Genomic DNA, 12,884 nt, shown 5'->3' with positions numbered 1-12,884 from the left:
GTCTAGGTTGCCCGGAAAGTAGAAATGACCATAACTTTCACACTGGTAGCAATTATTCTTTTTATAGGATGGAAAAACTGTTGCATCTTCATCGTATTTTATGCTTCGGGCGTTGACTTCTAAGGCCCTAACTATTCGATCTGGTAAAGCAACGCCCTAGAGAGAAGCCTAGGTTGCCCGGTACGTAGAAATGACCACAAGTTTCATACTGGTTGCAATTATTCGTTTTATACGATGGAAAAACTGTTGTATTTATATTGTATTTTATGCTTCGGGCGTTGACTTCTAAGGCCCTAACTATTCCATCTTGTGGAACAACGCCCTAGAGTAAAGCCCAGGTTGCGCGGAACGTAGAAATGACCATAACTTTTACACTGGTAGCAATTATTCGTTTTATACAATGGAAAAACTGTTCTATTTATTTTTTATTTAATGCTTCGGGCGTTGACTTCTAAGGCCCTAACTGTTTGATCTGGTGGAGCAACGCCCTAGAGTGAAGCCTAGGTTGCCTGGAACGTAGAAATGACCATCCCTTTCACACGGTTTGCAATTATTCCTGTTATAGGATGGAAAGACTGTTGTATTTTTATTGTATTTTATACTTCAGGCGTTGACTTCTGAGGCCGTAGCTATCCGATGTGGTGGAAGAACGCCATAGAGTGAAGCCTAGGTTGCCCGGAACGTAGAAATGACCATAACTTTCACACTGGTTGCAATTATTTGTTTTATACGATGGAAAAGCTGTTGTATTTATATCGTATTTTATGCTTCTGGCGTTGACTTCTTAAGCCCAAACTATTCCATCTGGTGGAACGACGCCCTAGGGTGAAGTCTAGGTTGCCCGGAAAGTAGAAATGACCATAACTTTCACACTGGTAGCAATTATTCTTTTTATAGGATGGAAAAACTGTTGCATCTTCATCGTATTTTATGCTTCGGGCGTTGACTTCTAAGGCCCTAACTATTCGATCTGGTAAAGCAACGCCCTAGAGAGAAGCCTAGGTTGCCCGGTACGTAGAAATGACCACAAGTTTCATACTGGTTGCAATTATTCGTTTTATACGATGGAAAAACTGTTGTATTTATATTGTATTTTATGCTTCGGGCGTTGACTTCTAAGGCCCTAACTATTCCATCTTGTGGAACAACGCCCTAGAGTAAAGCCCAGGTTGCGCGGAACGTAGAAATGACCATAACTTTTACACTGGTAGCAATTATTCGTTTTATACAATGGAAAAACTGTTCTATTTATTTTTTATTTAATGCTTCGGGCGTTGACTTCTAAGGCCCTAACTGTTTGATCTGGTGGAGCAACGCCCTAGAGTGAAGCCTAGGTTGCCTGGAACGTAGAAATGACCATCCCTTTCACACGGGTTGCAATTATTCCTGTTATAGGATGGAAAGACTGTTGTATTTTTATTGTATTTTATACTTCAGGCGTTGACTTCTGAGGCCGTAGCTATCCGATGTTGTGGAAGAACGCCATACAGTGAAGCCTAGATTGCCCGGAACGTAGAAATGACCATAACTTTCACACTGGTAGCAATTATTCGTTTGATACAATGGAAAAAATGTTGTATTTATTTTGTATTTAATGCTTCGGGCGTTGACTTCTAAGGCCCTAACTATTCGATCAGGTGGAGCAACGCCCTAGAGTGAAGCCTAGGTAGCTCGAAATGTAGAAATTACCATAACTTTCACACTGGTTGCTATCATTCGTATTATATGATGGAAAAACTGTTGTATTTATATTGTATTTTATGCTTCTGGCGTTCACTTCTTAGGTCCTAGCTATTCGATCTGGTGGAGCAACGCCCTGGAGTGAAACCTGGGTTGCCCGGAACGTAGAAATGACCACTACTATCACACTGGTTGCAAATTATTCCTGCTATACGATGGAAAAACTGTTGTATTTTTATTGCATTTTATGCTTCTGGCGTTCACTTCTTAGGCCCTAACTATTCGATCTGGTGGAACAACGGCCTAGGGTGAAGCCTACGTTGCCCGGAACGTAGAAATGACCATAACTTTCACACTGGTTGCAATTATTTGTTTTATACGATGGAAAAGAAGTTGTATTTATATCGTATTTTATGCTTCTGGCGTTGACTTCTTAGGCCCTAACTATTCCATCTGGTGGAACAACGCCCTAGAGTAAAGCCCAGGTTGCGCGGAACGTAGAAATGACCATAACTTTCACACTGGTATCAATTATTCGTTTTATACATTGGAAAAACTGCTCTATTTATATTGTATTTTATGCTTCTGGCGTTGACTACTTAGTCCCTAACTATTCGATCTTGTGGAACAACGCCCTAGAGTGAAGCCTAGGTTGCCTGGAACGTAGAAATGACCATCACTTTCACACGGGTTGCAATTATTCCTGTTATACCATGGAAAAACTGTTGTATTTATATTGTATTTTATTCTCCTGGTGTTGACTTCTTAGGCCCTAACTATTCGATCTGGTGGAACAACGCCGTAGAGTGAAGCCTAGGTTGCCCCGAACGTAGAAATGACCATTACTTTCACACTGTTTGCAATTATTCCGTTTATACGATGGAACAGCTGTTGTATTTATATCATATTTTATGCTTCTGGCGTTGACTTCTAAGGACCTAACTATTCGATCTGGTGGAGCAACGCCCTAGAGTGAAGCCTAGGTTGCTCGGAATGTAGAAATGACCATAACTTTCACACTGATTGCAATTATTCGTTTTATACGGTGGAAAAACTGTTGCATCTTCACCGTATTTTATGCTTCTGGCGTTGACTTCTTAGGCCGTAACTATTCGATCTGGTGGAGCAACGCCCTGGAGTGAAACCTGGGTTGCCCGGAACGTAGAAATGACCACTACTATCACACTGGTTGCAAATTATTCCTGCTATACGATGGAAAAACTGTTATATCTACATTGTATTTTATACTTCTGGCGTTCACTTCTTAGGCCCTAACTGTTCGATCTGGTGGAACAACGCCCTAGAGTGAAGCCTAGGTTATCCGTAACGTAGAAATGACCAGTACATTCACACTGGTTGCAGTTATTCCTGTAAAACGATGGAAAAACTGTTGCATCTTTATTGTATTTTAAGCTTCTGGCGTTGACTTCTAAGGCCCTAACTATTCGATCTGGTGGAGCAACGCCCTAGGGTGAAGCCTAGGGTGGCCGGAACGTAGAAATATCCATAACTTTCACACTGGTTGCAATTATTCGTTTTATACGATTGAAAAGCTGTTGTATTTATATTGTATTTTATGCTTCTGGCGTTGACTTCTTAGACCCTAACTATTCCCTCTGGTGGATCATCGCCCTAGAGTGAAACCTACGTTGCCCGGAACGTAGAAATGACCATTCCTTTCACACTGGTTGCAATGATTCCTGTTATGCGATGGAAAAACTGTTGTATTTTAATTCTATTTTATGCTTTTAGCGATGAATTCTAAGTCCCTAGCTATTCGATCTGGTGGAGCAACGCCCTAGAGTGACGCCTAGGTTGCTCGGAACGTAGAAATGACCATTACTTTCACACTGGTTGCAATTATTCCTTTTATACGATGGAAAAGCTGTTGTAATTATATCGTATTTTATGCTTCTGGCGTTGACTTCTTATGACCTAACTATTCGATCTGGTGGAGCAACACCCTACAGTCAATCCTAGGTTGCCCGAAACGTAGTAATGACCATTACGTTCACACTGGTTGCAATTATTCATGCTATACGATGGAGAAACTGTTGTATTTTTATTGTATTTTATGTTTCAGGCGTTGACTTCTAAGGTCCTAGCTATTCGATCTCGTGGGGCAACGTCCAAGAGTGAAGGGTATGTTGCCCGGAGCGTAGAAATGACCATTACTTTCACAATGGTTGCAATTATTATTTTTATACGATGGAAAAACGGTTGTACTTTTACTGTATCTTATGCGTCTGGAGTTGTTTTCTAAGGCCCTAGCTATTCGACCTGGTGGTGCAGCGCCCTAGTGCGAAGCCTAGGTTGCACGGAACGTAGAAGTGCCCATTACTTTCACGCTGGTTGCAATTATTCCTGTTATAAGATGGAAAAACTGTTGTATTTTTATTGTATTTTATGCTCTTGGCGTTGACCTCCAAGTCCCTAGCTATTCGATCTGGTGGAGCAACGCTCTAGAGCGAAGCCTAGGTTGCCCGGAACGTAGAAGCGGCCATTAGTTTCACACTGGTTGCAAGTATTCGTTTTATACGAGGGAAAAACTGTTGTACTTATATCGTTCTGTATGCTTCTGGCGTTGACTTCTTAGGACCTAACTATTCGATCTGGTGGCACAACGCACTAGAGCGAAGCCTAGTGTGCCCGAAATGCAAAAATGACCATAACTTTAACACTGGTTGCAATTATTCGCTTTATACGATGGAAAAACTGTTGCATTTTTATTGTATTTTATGCTTCTGGCGTTGACTTCTTAGGACCTAACTATTTGATCTGGTGGCACAACGCACTAGAGTGTAGCCTAGGTTGCACGGAACGTGGAAATGACCATTACCTTCACACTGTTTGCAATTATTCCTGTTATACAATGGAAAAACTCTTGTATCTTTATTGTATTTTATGCTTCGGGTGTTGACTTCTATGGCCCTACATATTCGATCTGGTGGAGCAACGCCCTACAGTGATGCCCAGGCTGCCCTGAACGTAGATATGACCATGACATACACACTGGTTGCAATTATTCGTTTTATACGATGGAAAGGCTGTTGTATTTATAATGTATTTTATGCTTCTGGCGTTGATTCCTTAGTCCCTAACTATGCGATCTGATGGAGCAACGCTCCAGAGTGAAGGCTAGGATGCCCGGAACGTAGAGATGACCATTACAATCACAGTTGATGCAATTATTCCTGTTATACGATGGAAAACCTGTTGTATTTAGATTGTATTTTATGCTTCTGGCGTTGACTTCTTAGGACCTAACTATTCGATCTGGCGGAAAAACGCTCTAGATTGAAGCCTAGGTTGCCCGGAAGGTAGAAATGACTATCACTTTCAGACTGGTTGCAATTATTCGTGTCATACGGTGGAAAATCTGTTGCATTTTTATTGTATTTTATGCTTCTAGCGTTGACTTCTTAGGACCTAACTATTCGATCTGGTGGAACAACGCTCTAGATTGAATCCTAGGTTGCCCGGAACGTAGAAATGACCATTACTTTCACACTGTTTGCAAATATATATTATATACGATGGAAAAGCTGTGGTATTCATATTGTATTTTATGCTTCTGGCGTTGACTTCTTAGGCCCTAACTATTCGATCTGGTGGAGCAATGCCTCTGAGTTAAGACTAGGATTCCCGAAACGCCGAAATGATCATTACTTTCACTCTGGTGGCAATTATTTATGCTATACAATGGAAAAACTGCTGTACTTATATTGTATTTTATGCTTCTTGCGTTGTCTTCTAAGGCCGTAGCTATTCGATGTGGTGGAGCAACGCCCTAGAGTGAAGCCTAGGTTGCGCGGAACGTAGAAATGCCCATTACTTTCACACTGGTTGCAATTATTAGTTTTATACGATGGAAAAACCGTTCTATTTATTTTGTATTTTATGCTTCCGGCGTTGACTTCTAAGGCCCTAACTATTCAATCTGTTGGAGCAACGCCCTAGGGTGAAGCCTAGGTTGCCCGGAAAGTAGAAATGACCATACCTTTCATACTGGTTGCAATTATTTGTTTTATACGATGGAAAAGCTGTTGTATTTATACCGTATTTTATGCTTCTCGCGTTGACTTCTTATGCCCTAACTATTCCATCTGGTGGAACAACGCCCTAGGGTGAAGCCTGGGTTGTCCGGAACGTAGAAATGACCATTACTTTCACACTGTTTGCTATTATTCATTTTATACGATTGAAAAGGTTATGTATTTATATTGTATTTTATGCTTCTAACGTTGACTGCTAAGGCCGTAACTATTAGATGTGGTGGAGTAATGCCCTAGAGTGACGCCTACGTTGCCTGGAACGTAGAAATGACCATTACTTTCACAATGTTTCCAATTATCCATTTTATACGATGGAAAAACTGTTGTACTTATATTGTATTTTATTCTTATGGCGTTGAATTCTAAGTCCCTAGCTATGCGATCTGGTGGAGCAACGCCCTAGAGTGAAATCTAGGTTGCCCGGAACGCAGAAATTACCATAACTTTCACACTGGTAGGAATTATTCGTTTTATACGATGGAACAACAGTTCTATTTATTTTGTATTTCATGCTTCGGGCGTTGACTTCTAAGGCCCTAACTATTCAATCTGTTGCAGCAACGCCCTAGGGTGGATCCTAGGTTGCCCGGAAAGTAGAAATGACCATTACATTCACACTGTTTGCAAATGTACATTATATACGATTGAAAAGCTGTTGTATTTATATTGTATTTTATGCTTCTGGCGTTGACTTCTTAGGCCCTAACTATTTCATCTGGTGGAGCACCGCCCTAGAGTGAAGCCTAGGTTGCTCGGAACGTAGAACATACCATTACCTTCACACTGGTTGCAATTATTCCTGTTATACGATGGAAAAACTTTTGCATCTTTATTGTATTTTATGCTTCTGGCGTTGACTTCTAAGGCCCTAAACATTCGATCTGGTGGAGCAACGCCTCAGAGTTATGTCTAGGATGCCCGAAACGTCGAAATGGTCATTACTTTCGCACTGGTTGCAATTAGTCATGCTATACGATGGAAAAACTGATCCATTTTTATTGTATTTTCTGCTTCTGGCTTTGACTTCTAAGGTCGTAGCTATTCGAACTGGTGGAGCAACGCCCTAGAGTGAAGCCTGGGTTGCCCGGAACGTAGATATGACCATAACATTCACACTGGTTGCAATTATTCGTTTTATACAGTGGAAAAGCTGTTTTATTTATATTGCATTTTATGCTTCTGACGTTGTCTTCTTAGGCCCTAACTATTCGATCTGGTGGAGCAATGCCTCTGAGTTAAGACTAGGATTCCCGAAACGCCGAAATGATCATTACTTTCACACTGGTGATAATTATTTATGGTATACAATTGAAAAACTGTTGTATTTACATTGTATTTTATGGTTCTTGCGTTGTCTTCTAAGGCCGTAGCTATTCGACGTCGTCGAGCAACGCCCTAGAGTGAAGCCTAGGTTGCCCGGAACGTAGAAATAACCATATCTTTCACACTGGTTGCTATTATTCCTGGTATACGATGGAAAGGCTGTTGTATTTATATTGCATTTTATGCTTCTGGCGTTGACTTCTAAGGCGCTAACTATTCGATCTGGTGGAGCAACGCCCTAGAGTGAAGCCTAGGTTGCCCGGAACGTAGAAATGACCATCACTTTCAAACTGGTTTCAATTATTCCTGTTGTACGATGGAAAAACTATTGTATTTTTATTGCATTCTATGCTTCGGGCGTAGACTTCTAAGGCCCTGACTCCTCAATCCGTTGGAGCAACGCCCTAGGGTGAAGCATAGGTTGCCCGGAAAGTAGAAATGACCATATCTTTCGAACTGGTTGCAATTATTCCTGCTATACGATGGAAAAACTGTTGTATATATATTGTCATTTATGCTTCTGGCGTTGACTTCCTAGGCCCTAACGATTCGATCTGGTGGAGCAACGTCCAAGGGTGAAGCCTATGTTGCCCGGAACGTAGAAATGACCATATCTTTCAAACTGTTTGCAATTATTCCTGCTATACGATGGAAAAACTGTTGTATTTATATTGTAATCTATGCTTCGGGCGTTGACTTCCTAGGCCCTAACGATTCGATCTCGTTGAGCAACGTCCAGGAGTGAAGCCTATGTTGCCCGGAACGTAGAAATGACCGTAACATTCTCACTGGTTCCAATTATTCGTTTTATACGATGGAAAAGCCGTTGTATTTATGTTGCATTTTATGCTTCTGGCGTTGACTTCTTAGGCCCTAACTATTCGATCTGGTGGAGCAATGCCTCTGAGTTAAGGCTAGGATTCCCGAAACGCCGAAATGATCATTACCTTCACACTGGTGGCAATTATTTATGCTATACAATGGAAAAAATGTTGTACTTATATTGTATTTTATGCTTCTTGCGTTGTCTTCTAATGCTCTAACTTTTCGATCTGGTGGAGCAATGCGTCAGAGTTAAGTCTAGGGTGCCCGAAACGCCGAAATGATCATTACTTTCACACTGGTTGCAATTATCACTGCTATACGATGGAAAGACTGTTGTATTTATTTTGTATTTGGTGCTTCTGGCGTTGACTTCTTAGGCCCTAACTATTTCATCTGGTGGAGCACCGCCCTAGAGTGAAGCCTAGGTTGCTCGGAACGTAGAACATACCATTACCTTCACACTGGTTGCAATTATTCCTGTTATACGATGGAAAAACTTTTGCATCTTTATTGTATTTTATGCTTCTGGCGTTGACTTCTAAGGCCCTAAATATTCGATCTGGTGGAGCAACGCCTCAGAGTTAAGTCTAGGATGCCCGAAACGTCGAAATGGTCATTACTTTACGCACTAGTTGCAATTAGTCATGCTATACGATGGAAAAACTGATCCGCTTTTATTGTACTTTCTGCTTCTGGCTTTGACTTCTAAGGTCGTAGCTATTCGATCTGGTGGAGCAACGCCCTAGAGTGAAGCCTGGGTTGCCCGGAACGTAGATATGACCATAACATTCACACTGGTTGCAATTATTCGTTTTATACAATGGAAAAGCTGTTTCATTTATATTGCATTTTATGCTTCTGGCGTTGACTTCTTAGGCCCTAACTATTCGATCTGGTGGAGCAACGCCGTAGAGTGCAATCTAGGCTGCCCGGAACGTAGAAATGACCATAACGTTCATTCTGGTTGCTATTATTCGTTTCATAAGTTGGAAAAGCTGTTGTATTTATATTGCATTTTATGCTTCTGGCGTTGAATTCTAAGGCCGTAGCTATTAGATGTGCTGTAGCAACGCTCTAGAGTAACGCCTAGGTTGACCGGAACGTACAAATGACCTTTACTTTCACAATGTTTGCAATTATTCATTTTATACGATGGAAAAACTGTTGTACTTGTATTGTATTTTACTCTTCTGGCGTTGACTTCTTAGGCCCTAACTATTCGATCTGGTGGATCGACGGCCTAGAGTGAAGCCTAGGTTGCCCGGAACGTAGAAATGACCATTACATTCACACTGTTTGCAATTATTCCTGTTATACGACGAAAAAGCAGTTGTATTTATATTGCATTTTATGCTTCGGGCGTAGACTTCTATGGCCCTACCTATTCGATCTGGTGGAGCAACACCCTAGAGTGAAGCCTAGGTTGCCCGGAACGTAGAAATGATCATCACTTTCAAACTGGTTGCAATTAATCCTTTTATACGATGGAAAAACTGTTGCATTTATATTGCATTTTATGCTTCGAGCGTAGACTTCTATGGCCATACCTATTCGATCTGGTGGAGCAACACCCTACAGTGAAGCCTAGGTTGCCCGGAACGTAGATATGACCATAACCTTCACACAGGTTGCAATTATTCGTTTTCTACGATGGAAAAGCTGTTGTATTTAAATTGTATTTTATGCTTCCGGTGTTGACTTCTTAGACTCTAACTCTTCGATCTGGTGGAGCAACGCCTCAGAGTTAAGTCTAGGATGACCGAAACGTCGAAATGATCGTTACTTTCGCACTGGTTGCAATTAGTCATGCTATACAATGGAAAAATTGTTGTATTTATACTGTATTTTATGCTTCTGGCGTTGACTTCTAAGGCCGTAGCTATTCGATGTGGTGGAGCAACGCCCTAGGGTGAAGCCTAGGTTGCCCGGAACGTAGAAATGACCATAACATTCACACCGGTTGCAATTATTCGTTTTATAGGATGGAAAAGCTGTTGTATTAATATTGCATTTTATGCTTCTGGCGTTGACTTGTTAGGCCCTAACTACTCGATCTGGTGGAGTAATGCCCCACAGTTAAGTCTAGGATGCCCGAAACGCCGAAATGATCATTACTTTCACACTGGTAGCAATTATTCATGCTATACGATGGAAAAAATGTTGCATTCTTGTTGTATTTTCTGTTTCTGGCTTCGACTTCTAAGGTCCTAGCTATTCGATCTGGTGGGGCAACGTCCAAGAGTGAAGCCTATGTTGCCCGGAACGTAGAAATTACCATAACCTTCACACTGGTTGCAATTACTCGTTTTATACAATGGAAGAACTGTTGTATCTATATTGTATTTTATGCTTCTGGCGTTGTCTTCTAAGGCCGTAGCTATTCGATGTGGTAGAGCAACGCTCTAGATTGAAGCCTAGGTTGACCGGAACATAGAAATGACCATATCTTACAAACTGGTTGCAATTATTCCTGTTATACGATGGAACAGCTGTTGTATTCATATCGTATTTTATGTCTCTGGCGTTGACTTCTTAGGCCCTAACTATTCAATCTGGTGGAGCAATGCCATAGAGTGAAACGTAGGTTGCCCAGAACGTAGAAATGACCAGTACTTTCACACTGGTTGCAATTATTCCTGTTATACGATGAAAGAACTGTTGTATTTTCACTGTATTTTATGCTTCTGGCGTTGAATTCTAAGTCCGAAACTCTTCGATCTGGTGGAGCAACGCCCTAGAGTGAAGCCTAGGTTGCCCGGAACGTAGACATGACCATTACTTTCACACTGTTTGCAATTATTCATTTTATACGATGGAAAAGCTGTTGTATTTATGTTGTATTTTATGCCTCTGGCGTTGACTTCTAAGGCCATAGCTATTAGCTGTGGTGGAGCGACGCCCTACAGTGACGCCTAGGTTGCCCGGAACGTAGAAATGACCATTACTTTCACACTGGTTGCAATTATTAGTTTTATACGATGGAAAAACTGTTCTATTTATTTTGTATTTTATGCTTCGGGCGTTGACTTCTAAGGCCCTAACTATTCAATCTGTTGGAGCAACGCCCTAGGGTGAAGCCTAGGTTGCCCGGAAAGTAGAAATGACCATAACTTTTACACTGGCAGCAATTACTCGTTTTATATGATGGAAAAACTGTTGTATTTATATTGTATTTTATGCTTCTGGCGTTCACTTCTTAGGCCCTAACTATTCGATCTTGTGGCACAACGCCCTAGGGTGAAGCCTAGGTTGCCCGGAACGTAGAAATGGCCATCACTTTCAAACTGGTTGCAATTATTCCTGTTATATGATGGAAACACAGTTGTATTTTTATTGCATTTTATGTTTCGGGCGTTGACATATAAGGCCCTAACCACTCATTCTGTTGGAGCAACGCCCTAGGGTGAAGCCTAGGTTGCTCGGAAAGTACAAATGACCATAAGTTTCATACTGGTTGCAATTATTCGTTTTATACGATGGAAAAGCTGTTGTATTTATATCGTATTTTATGCTTCTGGCGTTGACTTCTTGAGCCGTAACTATTCGGTCTGGTGGAGCAACGCCCTGGAGTGAAACCTAGGTTGCCCGGAACGTAGAATTGGCCATCACTTTCAAACTGGTTGCAATTATTCCTGTTATATGATGGAAACACTGTTGTATTTTTTTTGCATTTTATGGTTCGGACGTTGACTTCTAAGGCCCTAACTATTCAATCCGTTGGAGCAACGCCCTAGGGTGAAGCCTAGGTTGCTCGGAAAGTAGAAATGACCATAAGTTTCATACTGGTTGCAATTATTTCTTTTATACTATGGAAAAACTGTTGTATTTATATTGTATTTTATGATTCTGGCGTTGACTCCTAAGGCACTAACTATTCGATCTGGTGGAGCAACGCCCTGGAGTGAAACCTAGGTTGCCCGGAACGTGCAATTGGCCATCACTTTCAAACTGGTTGAAATTATTCCTGTTATATGATGGAAACTCTGTTGTATTTTTTTTGCATTTTATGGTTCCGGCGTTGACTTCTAAGGCCCTAACTATTCAATCCGTTGGAGCAACGCCCTAGGGTGAAGCCTAGGTTGCTCGGAAAGTAGAAATGACCATAAGTTTCATACTGGTTGCAATTATTTGTTTTATACTATGGAAAAACTGTTGCATTTATATTGTATTTTATGCTTCTGGCGTTGACTTCTAAGGCACTAACTATTCGATCTGGTGTAGCAACGCCCTGTAGTGAAACCTAGGTTGCCCGGAACGTAGAATTGGCCATCACTTTCAAACTGGTTGCAATTATTCCTGTTATATGATGGAAACACTGTTGTATTTTTTTTGCATTTTATGGTTCGGGCGTTGACTTCTAAGGCTCTAACTATTCAATCCGTTGGAGCAGCGCCCTAGGGTGAAGTCTAGGTTCCTCGGAAAGTAGAAATGACCATAAGTTTCAAACTGGTTGCAATTATTTGTTTTATACGATGGAAAAACTGTTGTATTTATATTGTCTTTTAAGATTCTGGCATTGACTTCTAAGGCACTAACTAATCGATCTGGTGGAGCAACGCAATAGAGTGAAGCCTAGGTTGCCCGGAACGTAGAATTGGCCATCACTTTCAAACTGGTTGCAATTATTCCTGTTATATGATGGAAACACTGTTGTATTTTTTTTGCAATTTATGGTTCGGGCGTTGACTTCTAAGGCCCTAACTATTCAATCCGTTGGAGCAACGCCCTAGGGTGAAGCCTAGGTTGCTCGGAAAGTAGAAATGACCATAAGTTTCATACTGGTTGCAATTATTTCTTTTATACTATGGAAAAACTGTTGTATTTATATTGTATTTTATGATTCTGGCGTTGACTCCTAAGGCACTAACTATTCGATCTGGTGGAGCAACGCCCTGGAGTGAAACCTAGGGTGCCCGGAACGTTGAATTGGCCATCACTTTCAAACTGGTTGCAATTATTCCTGTTATATGATGGAAACACTGTTGTATTTTTTTTGCATTT

Source organism: Calliopsis andreniformis, unplaced genomic scaffold (assembly GCF_051401765.1).
Source record: "Calliopsis andreniformis isolate RMS-2024a unplaced genomic scaffold, iyCalAndr_principal scaffold0014, whole genome shotgun sequence".
NCBI classification, from domain to species: Eukaryota; Metazoa; Arthropoda; class Insecta; order Hymenoptera; family Andrenidae; genus Calliopsis; species Calliopsis andreniformis.
This window is presented reverse-complemented; position numbering follows the sequence as displayed.